Here is a 20,599-nt window from a genome sequence, read left to right on the forward strand (position 1 = left end):
CCAGTCCAGTCCATACTTCATTCTGAAGTCCGGATTATTAGTCTGTCCACGCCTCCCCACTCCTTAGGACCCTCTATATCAGACTGAAATCCGTAACCATTAGCTTTAAAGCCCTCCATCAGCTCACCCCTCCTACCTCTCCTCACTACTGTCCCACTACAGCCCACACTGCACACTCCACTTCCCTAATGCCAACCTACTCACTGCCCACCGATCTCGCCTATCTCACCCCGACCTCTCACCCACGTCCTGCCTCTGGCCTGGAACTCCCTTTCTCTTCATATTCAACAGATCAACGCTTTTTCACTTTATTGAAGGCACATCTTCTCAAAGAGGCATTCCCTGACAAAGCTCTCATCCCTCTTCTCCCACTCCCTCCTGCGTCACCCCGACTTACTCCCTTTATTCACCCCCTCGCCCAGCCCGACGGCACGTATGTCCATGTCTGTAATTTATTTATATTAATATCTATCTCCCCCTATAGATTTGTAAGCTTGTTGTGGGCCGCGAATACGTGTGTTGTGTTGTTACACTTGACTCTCACCACTGTTCATTACAGTGCTGTACATACAGGAACTGCTCAATAAAGACAATTGATTGTCCTTGCCCGTGGATTTGCACTCTTCATTCTCCCCCTCCCTCTGCCCTACAGTGCTCATGTCCATATCCAGAATTTATTATTCATGCAGGTATCTGTCTCACTCTCTTGACTGCAAGCTCCTTGTGGGCAGGAAACGTCTCTACCAACTCTGTTGTCTTGTACTCTCCCACGTGTTCTGTACAGTGCTTTGCAAAGAGTAAGTGCTCACCAAATACAATTGATCGATTTATAAACACGGCTGAATATCACTGCACGGATTTGCCTGTGTCCTTCTCACCAGTCAAGCACCGCTGCTCTAGACTCCAGATGGGGTATGAGAAGCAGAGCAGCTTAGTGCGAAGCAGCATGGCTTTGTGGATAGAGCATGGACCTGGGAGCCGAAAGCTTCTGGGTTCTAATCCTGACTCTGTTCTGGAACACCCTCCCTCCTCAAATCTGACAAACAGTGTCTCTCCACCCCAACAAAGCCTTACTGAAGGCACATTTTCTCCAAGTAGGCTTCCCTGACTTTTCCCTCCATTTCCCTTCTTCCACACCCTTCTGCATCAGCCTGAATTATGTCCCTTTATTCATCCCCCATCTCAGCTCCACAGCACTTATGTACTTATCTGTAATTGATTTACTTATAATAATGTCTGTCTCCTCCTCCAGACTGTAAGTTCATTGTGAGTAGGGAATGTTTCTGTTTACTCTTATATTGTATTCTCCCAAGCGCTTAGCACAGTGCTCTGCACACAGTAAGCGCTGAGTAAGTATGAGTGAACGAATAAATGAATAGGTTGAGAAAGCGAGGTGTGGTAGGAGGGAGAAAGCTGATGGAGAGCTTTAAACCTGATGGTGAGTGGTTTCCCTTTTATGTGGCGGGGGATGGGCAACCACTGGTGGTTCTTGAGTAGTGGGGAAATATGACCTGGGCTGTTTAGTAGAAAAATGTTCCGGGCAGCAGACTGAAGTCAGGCCTGGAGTGGGGAGAGAATGGAGGCAAGGAGGTCAGCAAGAAGGCCCAACCTCTGTCTCACTCAAATGTCTCACAGGGCTCTTTTCAGGACAAAAATTAGGTGGTGGTAAGATTAGTACGCTGGAAAGAAGAAGGCATTCTACAAATTCTACAAAAAAAAATCTACAAACTTTTTTTTCTACAATTTTCTTTCTTTAAAAGATGCTACAAAAAATTAGTGCTCTGGAAAGAAGAAGGCATTCTACAGATTCCCTGTATCATCATGATTGTCTTCGCTGGGCCATGGCTATCAAAAGGATCCTTTTTCCCTCATCACCTGCCTTACTCCACTTGGTTTTCAGTCTCCATTTTGCATCAATCTACCTCGTTTTCCCTAAGTCATGTTATTGCTGCACCCTTTCCCTGACGCTACCTTTCCCACCCGTCGGTGATGAGGCTGAGCTCATTTTAGGACAATAAACTCTGTCTGTATTCACGCATGCAGGTTTGTATTAATATTGCAATAAAGAAATCCTTGCATTGTGACTTGATTTTTTTCCTTAGACTCCACATCTGGGATCTATGTCCTGGATCCACTTGAGTTCTTGGGAAAGGCACGCTTGGGACCTGCTGGACCAAGGACTCTCTGTAGCACAGCGCATACCTAGATTAGGGAGACTTTTAAAATCCCTTGGTGGATTTCAGTCCATCGGACCCCTAGCTGGGGGGTCTCCCTGGCCACCGTGGATCTCATTCAGCCCAGCACAACAAGGAAAGGAGGAAACAAATTTTTTCTTGGGAGCAGATCCCATAAGAACCGATACTGGGGCGGACCCCTCAAGAACCAATACGGGGGCCATCCCCTAAAAAACTAAGGTACCTAGGGAAGGTACCTAGGGAAGTAGGGGAACATGCTGGGTCGCTTGTCCTGCTGTCCAGGCATGGGAATAGATGTGGTGGAATATGCTAGGCTGCTTGCCCTGACTCCACCTAAGTTTTATTTGGTGTGAAAGTTGCCCAGTGTGTCTGAATATAAGTCAACGCACCAGGTCTGGGACTCTACTGGTGGTCAAGACACCCAGAACCCGTCTGCTAACCATGGCCATGACCAGTACGACCTCCAATGCAAGTGGACCACTGTGAACCCCGTGACCCCAGAGATTGTGTGGGGCTGTCGGAAGACCCAGTGGGGACCTTTCGCCTGCTTTGCCCGAAGAAAGACTCCCTGAGGCCCCTAAGATAAACCGCTAAAACTAATTCGATGGACCCCCGGTAATACTCCTGTGAGTCACCATACGGGATTGCAAAAGGTGGTAGGAACGTGGGGACAAGATGCTCCATCTTTGTCCCTAAGAATGGCCCCGAGTGGACAAGGAGAACAAGTGCGGGTCCATGTTGCCGGTCTATGTCCTTGGATCCCTGGTGATTTAAGGGCCCTGATGAAATAATTTCCTAGTACAAAAGGAAAGCTGGGAAAGTTTAAGGAGGAACTTGCCACTAAAATCCAGTGCTATGCCCTGGAGTGGGCCAATAAGCCAGCTATGATGGCTCCTAACTCCTGATGTTTGAAATAAAAATCATTCGAAGAGTCATTCTGGCCTGCAGGACCTAGAACGTATTAGGTAGACTTTGAGCGTGATCGGGAAAAGCTGTTAGAAGCAGTCACTGTGGCCTGTCAGCCTAAAACTGATTAGTTAAAAATTAGCAACCATAAGCAAGGGGAAGAAGACAGTCCTGGGATGTAGATGGAAAGACTATGGAAAATTTTTGAACAGCATTCAGGTATACCACACGCTAGGACTGTGACCCCACATCGCCTAGGGGGCTGCCTTTGTGGCATGCCTAACTCAGAAAATCCACTTCCAACTCAAGTTAAACTGTGTGGGCGGCTGACAGGCAGAATCCCTTGAGAAATTAGTAGAAGTAGCCAATCACTGTGCCGCCAACCAGAAACAAAAGACTGAAAAGTTCAGGCTCTGAACAGACCCAGCAGATGATCTCATGGGATGTGCCTTCTGCCCCCGCCTCAGATAGATAAAAGGCCCTAAGGGGCCTTATTTTTACTGCAGCCACGAAGGTCATTGGAAGAATAAATGCCCCCTTAACCCAACAAAATCTAGAAAGATGCCCCATCACGCTTTCCCAGAAAAGTGGCACCAGGAATGAGAGTATGTGGGGCAAGGTGAGGGACGTTCCACCTTTGTCCACATACCGGTAGCGTAAAGTCCCTGGGGCCCAGCAGTTCAATGCAACAAAGCGAGAATGACCCTTCCTAATCTTCTTACTCGATGCTGGAGCCGCGCGCTCCACCATTCAGCGGTCGACTCTCCCAGGTGTCCCATTATGAGGGAGCGTTGTTAGACCTATTGGATAAGCTAAAGTTTCTTTAACTATAGGCGTTATTGAACCACTGGGTATGAGGCTAGGAGAGCTGGTAACACAACACCCATTCATGCTTAACCCCCACCCGCCCAGTAAATTTATTAGGACTCGACGTGCTAGGGAAATTTGGTTGCTCACTATGGTGCACCCCGTAACGGAGTCTACGGCTACCCCTGGCCCTTATCAAGAGATATCACTTTTCTCTGTGCTACCTATTAAGGAGAAGGTACATTCAGATTGGAGTCCTGTTCCCGATGCTTTACCTCTCTATGATCAAGCCATACGAACAAGGTAGGCTCAGCCCTTGCCCCACCCCCTTTACGGGTAAATTAAGAGCCCCTAACAAGCCCTTCCTCGAAGACTTCAGTACCGTCTCTCCCCGAGCAAGGGCAGGACATTGCTACAGCACCTCAGAGCAGTTAGCTCTGTGGTCCCATTATATTTCTGCCCTTTTGAAGGTACCCCGCCCTACTAGCCCAGCATAAACTCGGTCTTTTTGTGAGATGAAGGGTTACTGCTGCCAATGGACCGCGTCCTATTCTTACAGGGCCAGGCCATTGCGGACCTTCGCTACTGGCCCCCAGGAGCAGTTCCTGTGGATGGCCGAGGACGAAGCCTCTCTTACATATTTGAAGCAGGCCCTCTCTGTGGCCCCAATTTTGGGATTACCTAGTTATTCTAGACCATTCACCTTCTTCTGTGTGGAATGAGAGGGTTTGCACTAGGCTGTGCTTACCCAGAAAAATGGAGATTCCCACCGACTCCTCTCCTTGGTTATTATAGCCACATCCTTTACCTAGTAGTGTCCGCCTCCCAGTAATGTCTCCGTGTGGTAGCTGCAGCCACACAATCAGTGGAAGCCTCTGAGGACCTAGTACTGGGAAATCCGCTCCAAGTCGTCATTCCCCATGCCCCAGCTGTGCTTCACTTGCGTTCTGGCACACAAGTCTTTTCAACAGCTAAGCAGACTAACAGCGAAATTCTCCTCCTGAGCTACCCCAATTTAACCATCAAGCTTTTTGTTCCACTCTAAATCCTGCCACCCCTGTTGCCAACGAAACATGAGGGGGAACATCACGATTATGTCGTAAACCGAATTATAAGAACACGTTCAGCTTTTCAGGACTGGTCCTTACAAATCCCTGACCTACTGCTGTCCGTTGATGGCTTTTGCCTTTGGGATTGTCAGGGGCTGCTCAGACCTTGCAGACTCCAAACGGAGTCTGCTGTTTTGGAATCCCCATTATTCCGCATAAGAGGCTGAGTTAGTTTCTCTTACTTGTGCCTGCGATCTGGCCTCCGGACAGAGTGTGACAATTTATACTGACTCCCGGTATGCCTCTAGGATTGTGAATGATTTGAGTTTCCCGTATCAACAACGGGGTTTCTTCTTGGATGTGGGAACTCCTAACCGAAATGAGCTACTTGCTGCATCCCTTTTAAAGGCCATCTTGATACCTGTGACTCTTGCAGTTGTGAAATGTGCGGTGCATTTCTCCTCTCATCTCGTGTCCATGGGTAATGCCCGCGTGAATGCCGCTTCGCGAGTGGCGCCTCTACATTCCTCAGAATTTCCTGATGCCGCCACTTTTGTGTCTCTCTCCTCTACTCCCTGGCCCTCCCTCCACGATTTCATTTCACACCAGAAAGCAGCCTCTCTGGGAAAGGCAAAATCCTGGTTAACACTGAAGAGTTTTCAAACGCCTTCAGAACTATAGGTTGGGGGGCACAACAACCTTCCTGTTGCCCACTGAGCTGTGTTGTCTTTCCTTGTCAGGATGGCACATGGTCATGCCCATTCAGAAAAAAAGGGTGTGGTGGAATCCATTACGAGGCTCTGCTTTGCGCCCTAGATAGGGAAGCTAGCTCTCCAGTGTGCCTCGAGATGCCTAATAGGTCAACAATATAAAGTAGGGAAAATCATCAAGGTTCCCTGGGCAACACACAGAATCCCTTGGGTCCCCTTTATTAACGTTCAATTTGATTTTTTTTCAATATCTAAGGTGATGGTTTTTGGGCTTGTTGTGGTGCTAATAGATACCAGTTTAAGATGGGTTCATTCATTCATTCAATCGTATTTATTGAGCGCTTACTGTGTGCAGAGCACTGTACTAAGAGCTTCGGAAGTTCAAGTTGGAAACGTATAGAGTAGGTCCCTACCCAACAGCGGGCTCACAGTCTAGAAGGGGTAGATAGATAACAAAACAAAATATATTAACAAAATAAATAGAATAGTAAATATGTACAAGTAAAATAGAGTATTAAATATGTACAATCACACATACAGATATATACATATATATATATATATATATATATATGTGAAGGGTTGTGTGTACATATATAGATATATAGATAACTATATATATCTACAGATATATATATATATATATGTACAGGGTTGTGTGTACATATATATATATATGTATGCATATATATACATATATATATATGTATGCATATATATATATATACAGGGTTGTGTACACACACACACGCACACACACACACACACACACACACACACATATATATATAGTTGAGGCCATTCCTCTGCCGACAGGCAGATAGCAAGACAGTAACAAAGTTGTTTTTAAAGGAACTTATTCCGTAATTTGGCTTGCCTACCAGAATCAATAGTGAACGTGGGACCCATTTTATTGGACAAATAGTTGGTGATATCTGTATAGGACTAGGCATAAACCTGCATTTCCATTGCCTTTATGACCCACAGTCTGCAGTACTGGTCGGACGGTACAAGAGGATGCTGAAAAACAGATGAGTTCTGACACTAGATTGAAATGGCCAGAATGCCTTCCCTTGACTCTCTTCGGTCTAGGAAACCTGCCTAGTAGAAAGACAGGCTTGAGCCCACACGACGGTCTGATGGGGAAGCCTATGTGCCTCTCTATGCCCCCTACTGTGGGCTGGCAAATATGGAATATAACCCTTACCAGTGATGCCTTATTGGTCTATTGTAAATTGGTAAATGACTTCCTTAAGGCCTTATATTCACAAGTACAAAAAGCACTGCCAATAGCAGACCCAAAGCAGAGCCATAGACTCAAACCAGGTAACTGGATGGATGTTAATTCCTTCACACGAAAGAATGTCCTTGAGCCACTGTTGAAGGGGCCTTATCAGGTGTTGCTAACTACAGGAACTGTTGATACAGTGTCGGGGACAAACCACCTGGATCCACGCATCCCACCCTAAGCAGGCTCCAGAGCCATCAGAAGAGAACCCTGAGGTCATATGAAGTTATGAATAACGGCGACCCCTTGGAGAAACTGCTGAACTATTGGGATAATGAAATCGAGCAGGGATTCTAGACCTTGGTTTCTGTAAAATCTCTCATGAACTCTTAATAGTGGACCCAGTCATTGGTTGGGTCTACTATACACATGTGAGGGGGAGAGTATGCATCCACCTGGTTCAAAATCACTTGCACCCACTCAGAATGGTATTGGGTCTATGTCATCCCAATTTCTTTTCTACCCAGTGGGGCCACAGCACTTAGAACAGTGCTCGGCACATACTAAGTGCTTTCATTATTATTATCATTATCGAGGTGCACTGAGTAGGTTGGCATTAGATGAGCAGAGTGTGTGGTCTGGGTTGTAGGTAGTCAGCAGCCAAGCGAGGTAGGAGGGGGTGAACTTATTGAGGGCTTTAAAGCAAGCTGAGGGTGAGGAATTTCTATTTGTTTCGGGGTGAGGGGGAACTACCGGAGGGGCTTAAGGAGAGGGGAGATATGGACTGAACGGTTTTGTTGAAAAATGATTTGATCATCAGGGTAAAATATGGACTGGAGTGGGAGATACTCCAGTAGAGAAGCAGCGTGTCAGTGGAAAGAGCACGAGCGTTGGAGTCAGGGGTCATGGGTTCAGATTCGGGCTCCACCAATTGTCAACTGTGTGACTTTGGACAAGTCACTTAACTTCTCAGTGCCGCAGTTACTTCATCTGTAAAATGGAGATTAAAACTGTGAGCCCCCTGTGGGACAACCTGATCACCTTGTAGCTTCCCCAGCGCTTAGAAAAGTGCTTTGCACATAGTAAGCACTTAATAAATACCATTATTATTATTATTATTATTATTATTATTATTAGATAGAAGAGGCAGAGAGGTCAGTGATGAAGCTGATGCAGGAATCAACCTGGGATAGGATAGGTGTTTGAATCAGGATGGGAGTAGGTTGGATGGAAAGGAACACGGGCTGATTTTAGCGATGGTATGAAGGCTGAACCGACGGGATTTGGTGACATGATGAAAGAAAGTCCAATTAAGAATTGGATGTGGGTTAAATGAGACAGATGAGTCAAGGATAGTGCCATGCATAGGGGTTTGTGAATTTGGGAGGATGATGGTGCTGTCCACCGTGATGGGAAAGTCAGGGGGAGGACAGGGATTAGGTGGGAAGATAAGGAGTTCTGTCCTGGACATGTTAAGTTTGAGGTGACAGCAGGATATCCAAATAGAGAAGTGAAGTCAGGAGGAAATTAGAGACTGCAGAGACGAAGAGAAATGGGGGCTGGAAAGGGAGATTTAGGAGTCATCTGTCTAGAGATGGGAGATGAAGCTGTAAGAATCAAAGAATTCTCCAAGGGAGTTGGGGTAGATGGAGAGTAGAAGGGGCCCCCTAACTGAGGAATGTGAGGCAGAGGAGGAGGCTGTAAAAGAGACTGAGAATGAGCGGCCAGAGGGACAGGAGGAAAAGCAGGAGAGTCAGTGTCCGTGAAGTGAAAGTTGGATAATTTTTTCCAAAAGAAGGAAGTGGTCCACTGCTCCAGAGCACCTGAGCGGTTGAGGGGGATTAGCATGAAGTAAGGGCTGTTGGATTTCCCAAGAAGCAGATCATTTATGACTTTAGAGAGGGTGGTTTCTCTGCCATGTAGAGAACTAAGGCCATATTGAAGGGGGTCAAACAGAGAATTGGTAGAGACTAGCCTCAAGGAGTTTGGAGAGGCATGCTGGGAGAGCGCTGAGTTGATAACTGGAGGGAGCCATGGCGTGAAGGGAGGGTTCTTTTAGACATGTGTGGTCCTCACAAGTTCCTTGAGGGCATTCATTCAATCGTATTTACGAAGCACTTACTCTGTGCAGACCTCTGCACTAAGCACTTGGGAAATGTGTGGGTTAAGTGGGAGTAGGAGAGGTGAGATAAGAGGGGCAATGTGATTGAGCGCTTTAGAGCCAATGCATTGTGGCTCAGTGGAAAGAGCACGGGATTTGGAGTCAGAGGACATGGGTTCAAATCCCGGCTCCCCAATTGTCAGCTGTGTGACTTTAGGCAAGTCATTTAACTTCTCTCCGCCTCGGTTACCTCATCTATAAAGTGGGGATGAAGACTTTGAGCCCCCTGTGGGACAAACAGATTGTCTTGTAACGTCCCCAACGCTTAGAACAGTACTTTGCACATAGTAAGCGCTTAATAAATGACATTATTATTATTAATGGTGAGGAGTTTTTGTTTGATATGGAGGTGGATGGGCAACGGCTGGAGCTGTTTGAGGAGTGGGGAAACATTTTCTGATCGTTTTCACAGAAAAATGACTAGGGCAGCACAGTGGAGTGTGGACGGGAGTGGGGAGAAAGTGGAGGCTAGGCGGTCAGCAAGGAGGCTGATTCACTAATCCAGGTGGGATAGGATGATTGACTGTATTAATACGCTGGCAGTTTGGAGGAGAGGAAAGGGCAGATTTTAGCGATATTATGAAGGTGGGACTGACAGGATTTAGTTATGGATTGAATATGTGGGTTGGAACATGCAAGAAATGTAACTGATTGATTGTCTGATTGGTAGTAGCAATAGGTTTCATCCCTCTTATATTCTGAGAAGAATTGGGAGACGTTTCTGTTGAGCGCAACTGAGTTCCCTTAACTAATGTGTGGTACTCGTAATTGTTTGGTGCCTGTCCATTATTCTCTGAAAAAGCAGCATAGTCTGGATAAGCCACAGAACTGATAAAAAATACTTCTCCCTAAATATCGATGACACGTTCCTATTTTCTTCCGGGATGTGGTCTGAGACATTGAAAATATAAAGTTTTGGACCCTATTGGATCCCCAGGACATTATCTACATCTCTGGCCCTGCTCTCTCTCCCTCCCTCCAGGCTCTCATCTCCTTCTGCCTTCAGGACATCTCCATCTGGATGTCTGCCCGCCGCCTAAAGCTCAACATTTCCAAGACTGAACTCCTAGTCTTCCCTCCCAAACCCTGCCCTCTCCCTGACTTTCCCATCACTGTTGACGGTACTACCATCCTTCCCATCTCACAAGCCCGCAAACTTGGTGTCATCCTCGACTCCGCTCTCTCGTTCACCCCTCACATCCAATCCGTCACCAAAACCTGCCGGTCTCACCTCCGCAACATTGCCAAGATCCGACCTTTCCTCTCCATCCAAACCGCTACCCTGCTCGTTCAAGCTCTCATTTTAGCCCGTCTGGATTACTGCATCAGCCTCCTCTCCGATCTTCCATCCTCCTGTCTCTCCCCAATTCAATCCATACTTCACGCCCGGATTGTCTTTGTCCAGAAACGCTCTGGGCATGTTACTCCCCTCCTCAAAAATCTCCAGTGGCTACCAATCAACCTACGCATCAGGCAGAAACTCCTCACCTTTGGCTTCAAGGCTCTCCATCACCTCGCCTCCTCCTACCTCACCTCCCGTCTCTCCTTCTACAGCCCAGCCCGCACCCTCCGCTCCTCTGCCACTAATCTCCTCACCGTGCCTCGTTCTCGCCTGTCCCGCAGTCGACTCCCGGCCCACATCACCTCCCTGGCCTGGAATGCCCTCCCTCCCCACATCCGCCAAGCTAGCTCTCTTCCTCCCTTCAAGGCCCTACTGAGAGCTCACCTCCACCAGGAGGTCTTCCCAGACTGAGCCCCCTTCCTCTCTCCTTCCTCCCCCTCTCCATCCCCCCCGCCTTACCTCCTTCCCTTCTCCACAGCACCTGTATATATGTATATATGTTTTACGTATTTATTACTGTTTATTTATTTTACTTGTACATATTCTATTTATTTTATTTTGTTAATGTGTTTTGTTTTGTTCTCTGTCTCCCCCTTCTAGACTGTGAGCCCACTGTTGGGTAGGGACCCTCTCCATATGTTGCCAACTTATACTTCCCAAGAGCTTAGTATAGTGCTCTGCACACAGTAAGCGCTCAATAAATACGATCGAATGAATGAATGAATGAATGAATCTTGGACATCTGTCACCCGTCACCCAGGGACAGATTCGTTCGGGAATTGGCGTAGAGAGACAGAGAGAGAGACCGGGGATGGAAAGCCTGAGTTTTATACAACATTTATTCCTCGAGGCGAATTGAATTATTTGATTGTTTTAGACGGAGTGAATTGAACTTCCCTTTCGGTAGGAATAAGGTTACTTAATTGATATAAGAGCTTCCCTATCGGGAGGAATATGCTTATGTGTTACTCACGCGTGGCAAAACACCCAGATCCCACCCAGGCAGAATTCACTTATGGTTTATTCACACGTGGTGAAGCGGCTAGCTCCCACCCACTTGCAATCCCCACATGGGAGGAATCCACTTAAGCGTTGCAAACCCGTGATGAAGCCCCTAGCTCCAACCCACGAGTACCTTCCAGCTGGGAGGAATCCGCTTATGCGTTGCACACCCATGGCGACGTGCCTGGCTTCCAGCCCCACGAACGCTCAGCGGGACGGGTCACTCACCCATCTCACTCACCCATCCCATAGCTCCTTACTTGGTGTAGGCAGAGAGGGTTTCTCACGCTCTGGGCAGAGGCGACCTGCAGCTGGCTGCTGTAAGTCTCGATCCGCTACACAAAAGGACAGAGACTGCAGGTATTTATCACCTGTGCTTCTAGGCCATTTCAGATTCCAGCATCAGTTTATCCAATCTCCGCCTCCCCCGTCCTCCATACCTACTTTGATTGGCACGGGGGCAAGTGACACCTTCTGTAGTCCTGGTTTGGGCTGTCAATGTACAAGTTTGGGTTGTGGGGGCTGTACCCTACCCGCACTTCCAAGTTCTTCCTGCTGGCTCTGTGGTCACGAGATAGCATTTAACCTTGAGATGATGGGTACCCCGGGGTCACCATGGGACAGGATCTGAAAACATTCATTCTTTCATTCATTCATTCATTCATTCATTCAATCGTATTTACTGAGCGCTTACCGTGTGCAGAGCACTGTACTAAGCGCTTGGGAAGTGCAAGTTGGCAACATATAGAGACGGTCACTACCCAATAGAGGACTCACAGTCTAGAAGGGGGCGACAGACAACAAAACAAAACATATTAAAAAAATAAAATAAATAGAATATATATGTACGAGTAAAATAAATAGAGTAATAAATATGTACAAACATATATACATACATACAGGTGCTGTGGGGAGGGGAGGGAGGTAAGGCGTGGGGGATGGGGAGGGGGAGGAGGGGGAGAGGAAGGAGGGGGCTCAGTCTGGGAAGGCCTCCTGGAGGAGGTGAGCACTCAGTAGGGCTTTGAAGGGTGAAAGAGAGCTAGCTTGGCGGATGTGCGGAAAGAGGACATTCCAGGCCAGGGGGAGGACGTGGGCCGGGGGTCGACGGCGGGAAAGACGAGTACGAGGCACAGTGAGGAGTTTAGTGGCAGAGGAGCGGAGGGTGCGGGCTGGGCTGTAGAAGGAGAGAAGGGAGGTGAGGTAGGAGGGGGCGAGGTGATGGAGATCCTTGAAGCCAAAGGTGAGGAGTTTTACCTGATGCGTAGGTTGATTGGTAGCCACTGGAGATTTTTAAGGAGAGGAGTAACATGCCCAGAGCGTTTCTGGACAAAGACAATCCGGGCGTGAAGTATGGATTGAAGTGGGGAGAGACAGGAGGATGGGAGATCGGAGAGGAGGCTGATGCAGTAATCCAGACGGGCTAAAATGAGAGCTTGAACGAGCAGGGTAGCGGTTTGGATGGAGAGGAAAGGTCGGATCTTGGCAATGTTGCGGAGGTGAGACCGGCAGGTTTTGGTGACGGATTGGATGTGAGGGGTGAACGAGAGAGCGGAGTCGAGGATGACACCAAGGTTGCGGGTTTGTGAGATGGGAAGAATGGTAGTACCGTCAACAGTGATGGGAAAGTCAGGGAATCTGATTAAGTATTGGATTCTTTGAAGTGGGGTAAGACTTCCTTCCTTTAAATAAAATAAAAAATTTTAATTTTGTCTATGATATTTTTTAAGCACTTATGGTGTGCCAGGCACATACATTCCTTAAATTTTTAGTTCGTTGATTGGAGCTGCAGGGGACAGAGAGGCAAGCTGGATACCTGGGTGCTATCGTCAATTGTTTTATATAGTGTATAACCTTTAACATAGTTTTTACGATGAAAAGAGCCGTGATAATAATAATGACAATGGTAATGATAATGGTATTTTTTAAGCACTAATTTTCGCCCGGCACTGAACTACGTTCTGGGGTAAATTCAGAATGATTGGGTTAGACACAGTACTTTTCCCACAGTCTTACTTCCCATTTTACAGAAACGGTTAGAGAGGCACAGAGAAGTGAAGTGACTGGCCCACGATCACCCAACAGACAAGCGGCAGAGTCGGCATTAGAACCCAGGTCCTCTGACTCCCAGGCCCGTGCACCTGCCTCTACATGGGGCCTGATAATACCGATGACATTCTTCAGCTGAAGAGGGTCAGAATAATCTGATGGTGATATACAAGCCAGATTTCAGGCATAGGAAATCCGGAAAATTAAAGGAGTCTTTGATAGAAAGCCAACCTGTCCTTGCTCTTTTTGCCTCCTTATTGCACTTCTGTGTCAGGTCCAAATACCATCACATTCAAAGTATTATTGAGGTCACATCTCCTCCAATAGTCCTTCCCCGTTTTTCTCTTTTCCCCTACTCCTCCTCCCTCCTGTGTCATCTAAGCCTGTACATCTGGACCCTTTCAACACTTGATATTCAACCCACTCTCTGCTCCACAACACTAACGTCCATAGTTGTAACTTATTTCTTTAAATTCCTACCTCAGCTCGCTGCTCTCCTACTGCAACTCAGCCCTCACACTTCTCTCCTCTAATGCCAGCCTACTCACTCTTCCTCTATCTTGTCTATCTCACCGCCGACCCCTCACCCACGTCCTGCCTCTGACATGAAACTCCTTCCAGCTCTACATACGCCAGACTACCACTCTCTACACCTTCAAAGCCTTATTAAGGTCACATCTCCAAGAGACCTTCCCTGATTACTCTCTCCTTTCCCGGGTCCCTCTCCCTTCTGCATCATCTATGCACTTCGATCTGTGACCTTTGGACATTTGATATGCACCACACCCTCAATCCGCCCACACCCATGTGCCTATATTTAAATTATTTATTACAAATAACTTATTCATTCATTTTAATGTCAGTCTTCCCCTCTACCCTGTAAACTCATTACAGGCTTGTCCGTTATTTCAGTTATATTGTACTCTCCCAAGTTCTTAATATAGTGCTCTACACATAGTACGCGCTCAATAAATACGTTTGATTGATCGCTTGATTGACTGATCGTAGAAATAGCAGCACTACTTGTAGTAATTACTAGTAGCAATGACCATAGGAATAGTAAAAGTGGCAGTAGCAGAAATGTAATAGTTCTGTTTTCCATCTACACCCACTTCCTTGGAGAACTCTTTCACTCACGTGGCTTCAACTACCACATCTATGCATTTGATTCCCAAGTCGACATCGCCCTGGTGTCTCTCTCTCTGAAGTGTCGCATTTACTCCTACTTTCCATCATCTCAAATTTAACATGTCTAAACCAGAACACATCTTCTCATCTAAACCCTGTCCACTCCCTGCCTTTCCCATTACTGTAGATGGCACCACCATCTTTTCTGTCTCACAAGCTCATAACCTTGACATCATCCTTGACGCTTCTCTGGCATTCAATGCACATATTCATTCCATCACTAAATCCCTTCGGTTCGACCTGCACAACATTACTAAAATCTGCCCTTTCCTCCCTGTCCAAACTGCCACCACGTTAATCCAAACAGGTATCTATTTCCACCTTGATTACTGTATCAGTCTCTTTGCTGACCGCCCAGCTTCCTCTCTCTCCCCATGGCGATCCATAATTCACTCTGCTCAATGCATCATTTTTCTACGAAAGCATTTCCCACTCCTCAAGACCCTCCAGTGGTTGCCCATACACCTCCACATCAAACAGAAAATGCTTACCATCAGCTTCAAAGCACGCAATCACCTTAACCCTTCTCGCTTCTCCTCATTGCTCTCGTTCTACAACCCAGCCCAAACACTCCACTTATCTAAAGTTAACCTTCTCAGTGTACCTCGATCTCGTCTATCTCACTGCCGACCTCTCGCCACTGTCATGCCTCTGGCCAGGAACGCCATCCCTCTTTATTTCTGGCAGACAATTACTCTTCCCTCCTTCAATGCCTTATTGAAGGCACATCTCCTCCAAAAGGGCTTCCCTGACCAAGCCCTCCTTTCCTCTCCTCCCACTGCCATCTGCATCATTCATTCATTCAATCGTATTTATTGATCGCTTACTGTGTGCAGAGCACTGTACTAAGCGCTTGGGAAGTACAAGTTGGAAACGTATAGAGACGGTCCCTACCCAACAACGGGCTCACAGTCTAGAGTCAAGGCATCACCTTGACTCCCTTCACTCATCCCCACCTCCCAGCCCCACAGCACTTATGTCCATATCTAATTTCCCAACAAGATGGCAAGCTCGTTGTGAGCAGGGTACATGTCTGTTACATTGTTCTATTGTAGTCTCCCAAGCACTTAGTACAGTACTCTGCATACAGAAATTGCTCAGTAAATACCACTGACGGAATAGTAGTAATGAGAGTAGTAGTAAGAGTGTAGCAGTAAGAGTAGCAGTGCAAATAATAATAATAGCAATAATTACGGTACTTGTTAAGCGCTTACCATTTGCCTAGCACTGCTCTAATTGTTAGACACTAGTAGCAGTAGCAGTAGTAATAGTAGTAGAAATAATAGCAATACTAATAATGGTAGCAGTAGTAGCCATGGTAGTAGTGGTAGTAGCAGCAGTTGCAGCAGTATCATAGTAGTATAGCTTGGCCTAATGGACATTACATAGAATGTGGATTCAAGAGACCGAGGTTGTAATCTCAGCTCTGTCACTTGCCCACTCAGTGACACCTTGAATATGTTCCTTAATTCCTGTGTACCCTAGTTTCCCCATCTGTCAAGAGGGATTTCAAATCCTGTCCTGTCTCCTCCTTAGCCTGTGAGCCCCTTTGTAATTACACCAATGCTTAGGGCATGACTTGGCACACCCCGACCACTTATCAAAGCCCAAAGGTAATATTACTACGACCATGTTAATGGTGGCTCGGTGTTCTCGTCCAGTCTGGTTCCAGGGCAAATGGAGCAGACGAGATGTGGGGAGGGGAAGAAGGGTCCAGGTGGAAAAAGGAAAATTCCCCAGGCGGACTCTGGTCAGGAGACGCCCGTTGCCCCTCCCCAGGCAGCACTAGCCAGTGGGCCGCTGGGGCCGACCCACCTTATTATTAATATGATCAATTATAAAAATGACAATAACAACAACAAAAATGATTATGGTGTTTATTAAGCATTTTCAAAGCATCAAACACTGTACCAAGTGCTGAGCTAGAAGCAAGATCATCAGGTCAGACACAGTCACTGACCTACTTGGGGGGTCACAGTCTTAATCCCCAATTTACTGATGAGGGAAATGAGGACTAGATAAGTGAGGTCACTTGTGCAAGGTCACGCAGTACAATAGTGGTGGAGCCGGGTCTAGAGTCCAGGTCCTCCGACTCCCAGACCTGGGCTATTTGGACACATTCCAGGACCCAAGGTCAGGTGAGGCCCCGCTCACTACAGAATATTTTCCCCATGCCCCGCCCACACCTGACCAAGCCCCTCCTTCAACAATGGTGCCCGTGGCAATGGAACCCCCTCCCTCCGACCCCGCCCCGCTGGGCCCTGTCCCTCGGAGAGAGCCGAGTGAGCAGCTGTGCAGCCTCTAGGCTCAAGTCGGGACCCATTTTTGTTTAGTGAAGGCGGCTGCGTGTATTGATTTTCTCTGGTGTAGCGCAGAGTCCAGAACCCGTCCGGCCCCGGTGAGGAGTGTCTTTGTGTTTGTGGACGGGGAGAGGGTCGCTATGGTTGGGGGAAACCTGGCAGAAGTCCGGGGCGGGGTCGCTGGGCTGGCGGTGCGGGATGGGGAGGGTCTCGCCCCAGGCCTCCCTGGGGCCAATTATCCAAAGGCCAGTGCTTCCTGGGCAGGAGCGGCAGGGAGGGGAGCGCATCGATGGAAGCGCTTGCCACGGGCAGATCACTGTACTGAGCGCTGGGAGAGCACCACTGGCTAAGAATCAGGCACGGCCCCTGCCCCTCGGGGTCTCCCGGATTAAGGGAGTCAGCAGGAAGGAGGTACCTGGGGTCGACCCATCGTGAGCGACGAAACGATCTAGTACGATACAGTGTCAGACCACCGCGGGGGCCGATACGGTGGGAGTTGGCGGGGGGAGAGAAAAGTGGCGGACGGCGAGGGGCCGCCGCCCATCCTCACTGACGGCAGATTTACCCACGGGTCGCTTCCTTTCCAGAGCCGCAATGGCGGATCGGGACTGGGAGGCTCGCAGTCAGAAGAGATTCAGCTTGTGCCGGCGGGGAAGGTGGTGAGTCTGAGGGGCAGACAAGGCCTGCAGCCGCCTTAGGACTGGAAAAGGGAGCGAGGAAGGGAGGAAGGGAAGGAAAAAGTGTGGTAGGGCAACACCCTAGTCTTCCGGGCTGACCTGAAAGGCTGACCAAGCAAAGGTTAGGCTCAAAGAGATGCCTCGGGAGAAGGCCCAAAGTCGATAAGGAAGTGGGTCACAAGCCAGGCCAGAAACCATGAAAGGCAGAGATATCACCCAGCCAATCACTGAACCCCACGAGCCCCATCTACTGCCCCCACCCCCGCTCCATCGTCCAACCATGGAAGACCAGTCCGAGAACACCATGGGAGACACTGTGGACGTATAAGCCTACCGCGCGGCTTGATCGGGGCTGTCGCCTCCCAGAAGGAGCGAGGCCCGCTGTGTGCGTTACAAATATTGGGAACTCTGTCCGGGGCAGAACCAAACTAAGGGGAACTTGGACGGGAGCATAAAAGCTAGCTTAGCTGACATGATCCTCGGAGTAATTCTTTACTCGCCCGAACGAACGCGACGCGCTCCCTCGCCCTTGGGTTGAGCTGGATGCCGTCATCATTTTTGGGGCCCAACGTGGGGCTCGAGAAGATCAGGCCTTTCTTCCTTACCTATATCGGCGGGTGGCTCTGAGAGTCATCGAGGCACCCTTGCGGGGGTTGCTGGAAGTAGTGCTCCGTCAACAACCGACGGACCGGTGGGACGCCACCGAGTCGTAGGCGCCTGACTTAATACCTGAGGGTTTAGGGGCGGCGGGGCGCCTGATCTAGTGCTTGCGGGCCTAGGGGCGCCGAGCTGATCCCAGGCGGAGGACCCGAGATAGCGGTCGCCAGAATCGCCATAGACGCGATAGAGGCAACGGATTGCCGATCCAGGTAAGGAACATGGGTCAGGGGGGCTCCACTACCCCCTCCGATTCCCCCCTGGGCTGCCTTTTGCGCCCGGAAAATCATGACAAATTCGGCCTTGAGGCATTTCAACCAAAACATTTAATCTTTTTATGGAACACTGTCTGGCCTGAATACAAATTAGAGGGCGGGGAAGCCTGGCCTGAAAACAGCTCTTTTAATTACAACACGATTCTACAACTAGACTCGTTTTGCAGACAAGCAGGCAAATGGTCAGAGGTTCCGTATGTGCAGGCCTTCATGGCCCTTAGCCAAGCTCCGGAAGGGAGACGTTGCCGCATCTGCTTTGTGGGTCACCGCCTCCTTTACACGGGGCCAGAGGAGGATTTCTTCCTTGCCTAAAAACCGCGGAGCCAACGGCCTGCCCCACCCCAGTTCCCCTCTCTAACCCCCCTTCCCGTCTGCAGCCCTATATCCTTCCCTTCCTTCTCCTCACCCTCCCTTGAACCCCCTCCTATTTCCTCCCCCATACCCCTCGAATGCGCCCCCGGTCCTTAGACCCCCCCCCCAAACTCCGGGAGGAACAACCTTTGGTTCCCATGCTGTGGGTAACCCCACTACTATACTTCCCCTCAGAGAGGTCGCCGGTGAGGGCAATCATACCATCCGGGTTCAGGCCCCCTTCAGCCTTACTGAACTAGCGCAGGCCAAAACCCACTTGGGCTCGTACTCCCAGGACCCCACCCTGTTTCGGGATGAGTTCCAGCGTTTAACACTCCAATATGATTTGTCTTGGGACAATTTGAATCTCCTCGTGTCCACCTGCCTAACCGTAGCAGATAATCGCATGATTTGTGACCTGGCGATACAGGAAGGAGACAAGCGAGCCGTAGAGTCAAGGGGTGATCACCCGACCGGGAGGGTAGCCTGCCCCAGAGAGAGGCCTAATTGGGATTACCAAACGGGTAGCAGGGATAGGGAGCGAAGGTCAAGCCCCTGAACCACCTAACGGCCTGTGGGTATCGGGTGTCCCCTAAGAAACTGCAAGAGTGTAGTCTTGAGGTGACTTACCTAGGATGCCAGCTGACTAAGGGGATGCGGGCTGTTAGCCCGCAGAGGAAAGCTGCCATCCTCCAGATTCCCCCTCCTAGGACTAAGAGACAGCTTCAAGCCTATGTGGGCATGACCGGGTACTGCCGGATTTGGATTCCCAACTTCGGAATCTTGGAAAAGCCCTTATATGAGACCCTGAAGTATTCGCCAGGAGAAGGGCTGGAATGGGAGGTTCCCCAGAAGACGGCATTTAGAGAACTGTAGTGAGCCCTGACAAGGGCCCCGGCTTTGGCCTTGCCAGACACGACCAAACCCTATGTTCTATACGTGGATGAGGTCCCACTGTGTGGCGGTCCTAGGACAGCTTTTGGGCCCTCTCCTTTCCTTTCCGCTCCTGAGTTCCAGATCCCCATCCCTAACTTGACATGTCCAAGACTGAACTCCTTGTCTTCCCTCCCAAACCCTGCCCTCTCCCTAACTTTCCCATCTCTGTTGACGGCACTACCATCCTTCCCGTCTCACAAGCCCGCAACCTTGGTGTCATCCTCTACCCCACTCTCTCGTTCACCCCTCACATCCAAGCCGTCACCAAAACCTGCAAGTCTGAGCTCCGCAACATTGCCAAGATCCGCCCTTTCCTCTCCTTCCAAACCACTACCCTGCTAGTTCAAGCTATCATCCTGTCCCGTCTGGACTACTGTATCAGCCTCCTCTCCGATCTCCCATCCTCCCCACTTCAATCCATACTTCATGCCGCTGCCCGGATTGTCTTTGTCTAGAAATGCTCTGGGCATGTTACTCCCCTCCTCAAAAATCTCCAGTGGCTACCAATCAATCTGCGCATCAGGCAGAAACTCCTCACCCTCGACTTCAAGGCTCTCCATCACCTCGCCCCCTCCTGCCTCACCTCCCTTCTCTCCTTCTACAGCCCAGCCCGAACCCTCCGCTCCTCTGCCGCTAATCACCTCACCGTGCCTCGTTCTCGCCTGTCCCGCTGTCGACCCCCGGCCCACGTCATCTCCCGGGCCTGGAATGCCCTCCCTCCGCACATCGGCCAAGCTAGCTCTCTTCCTCCCTTCAGGGCCCTACTGAG

Source organism: Tachyglossus aculeatus, chromosome 3, assembly GCF_015852505.1.
Source record: "Tachyglossus aculeatus isolate mTacAcu1 chromosome 3, mTacAcu1.pri, whole genome shotgun sequence".
Classification (NCBI taxonomy): Eukaryota; Metazoa; Chordata; class Mammalia; order Monotremata; family Tachyglossidae; genus Tachyglossus; species Tachyglossus aculeatus.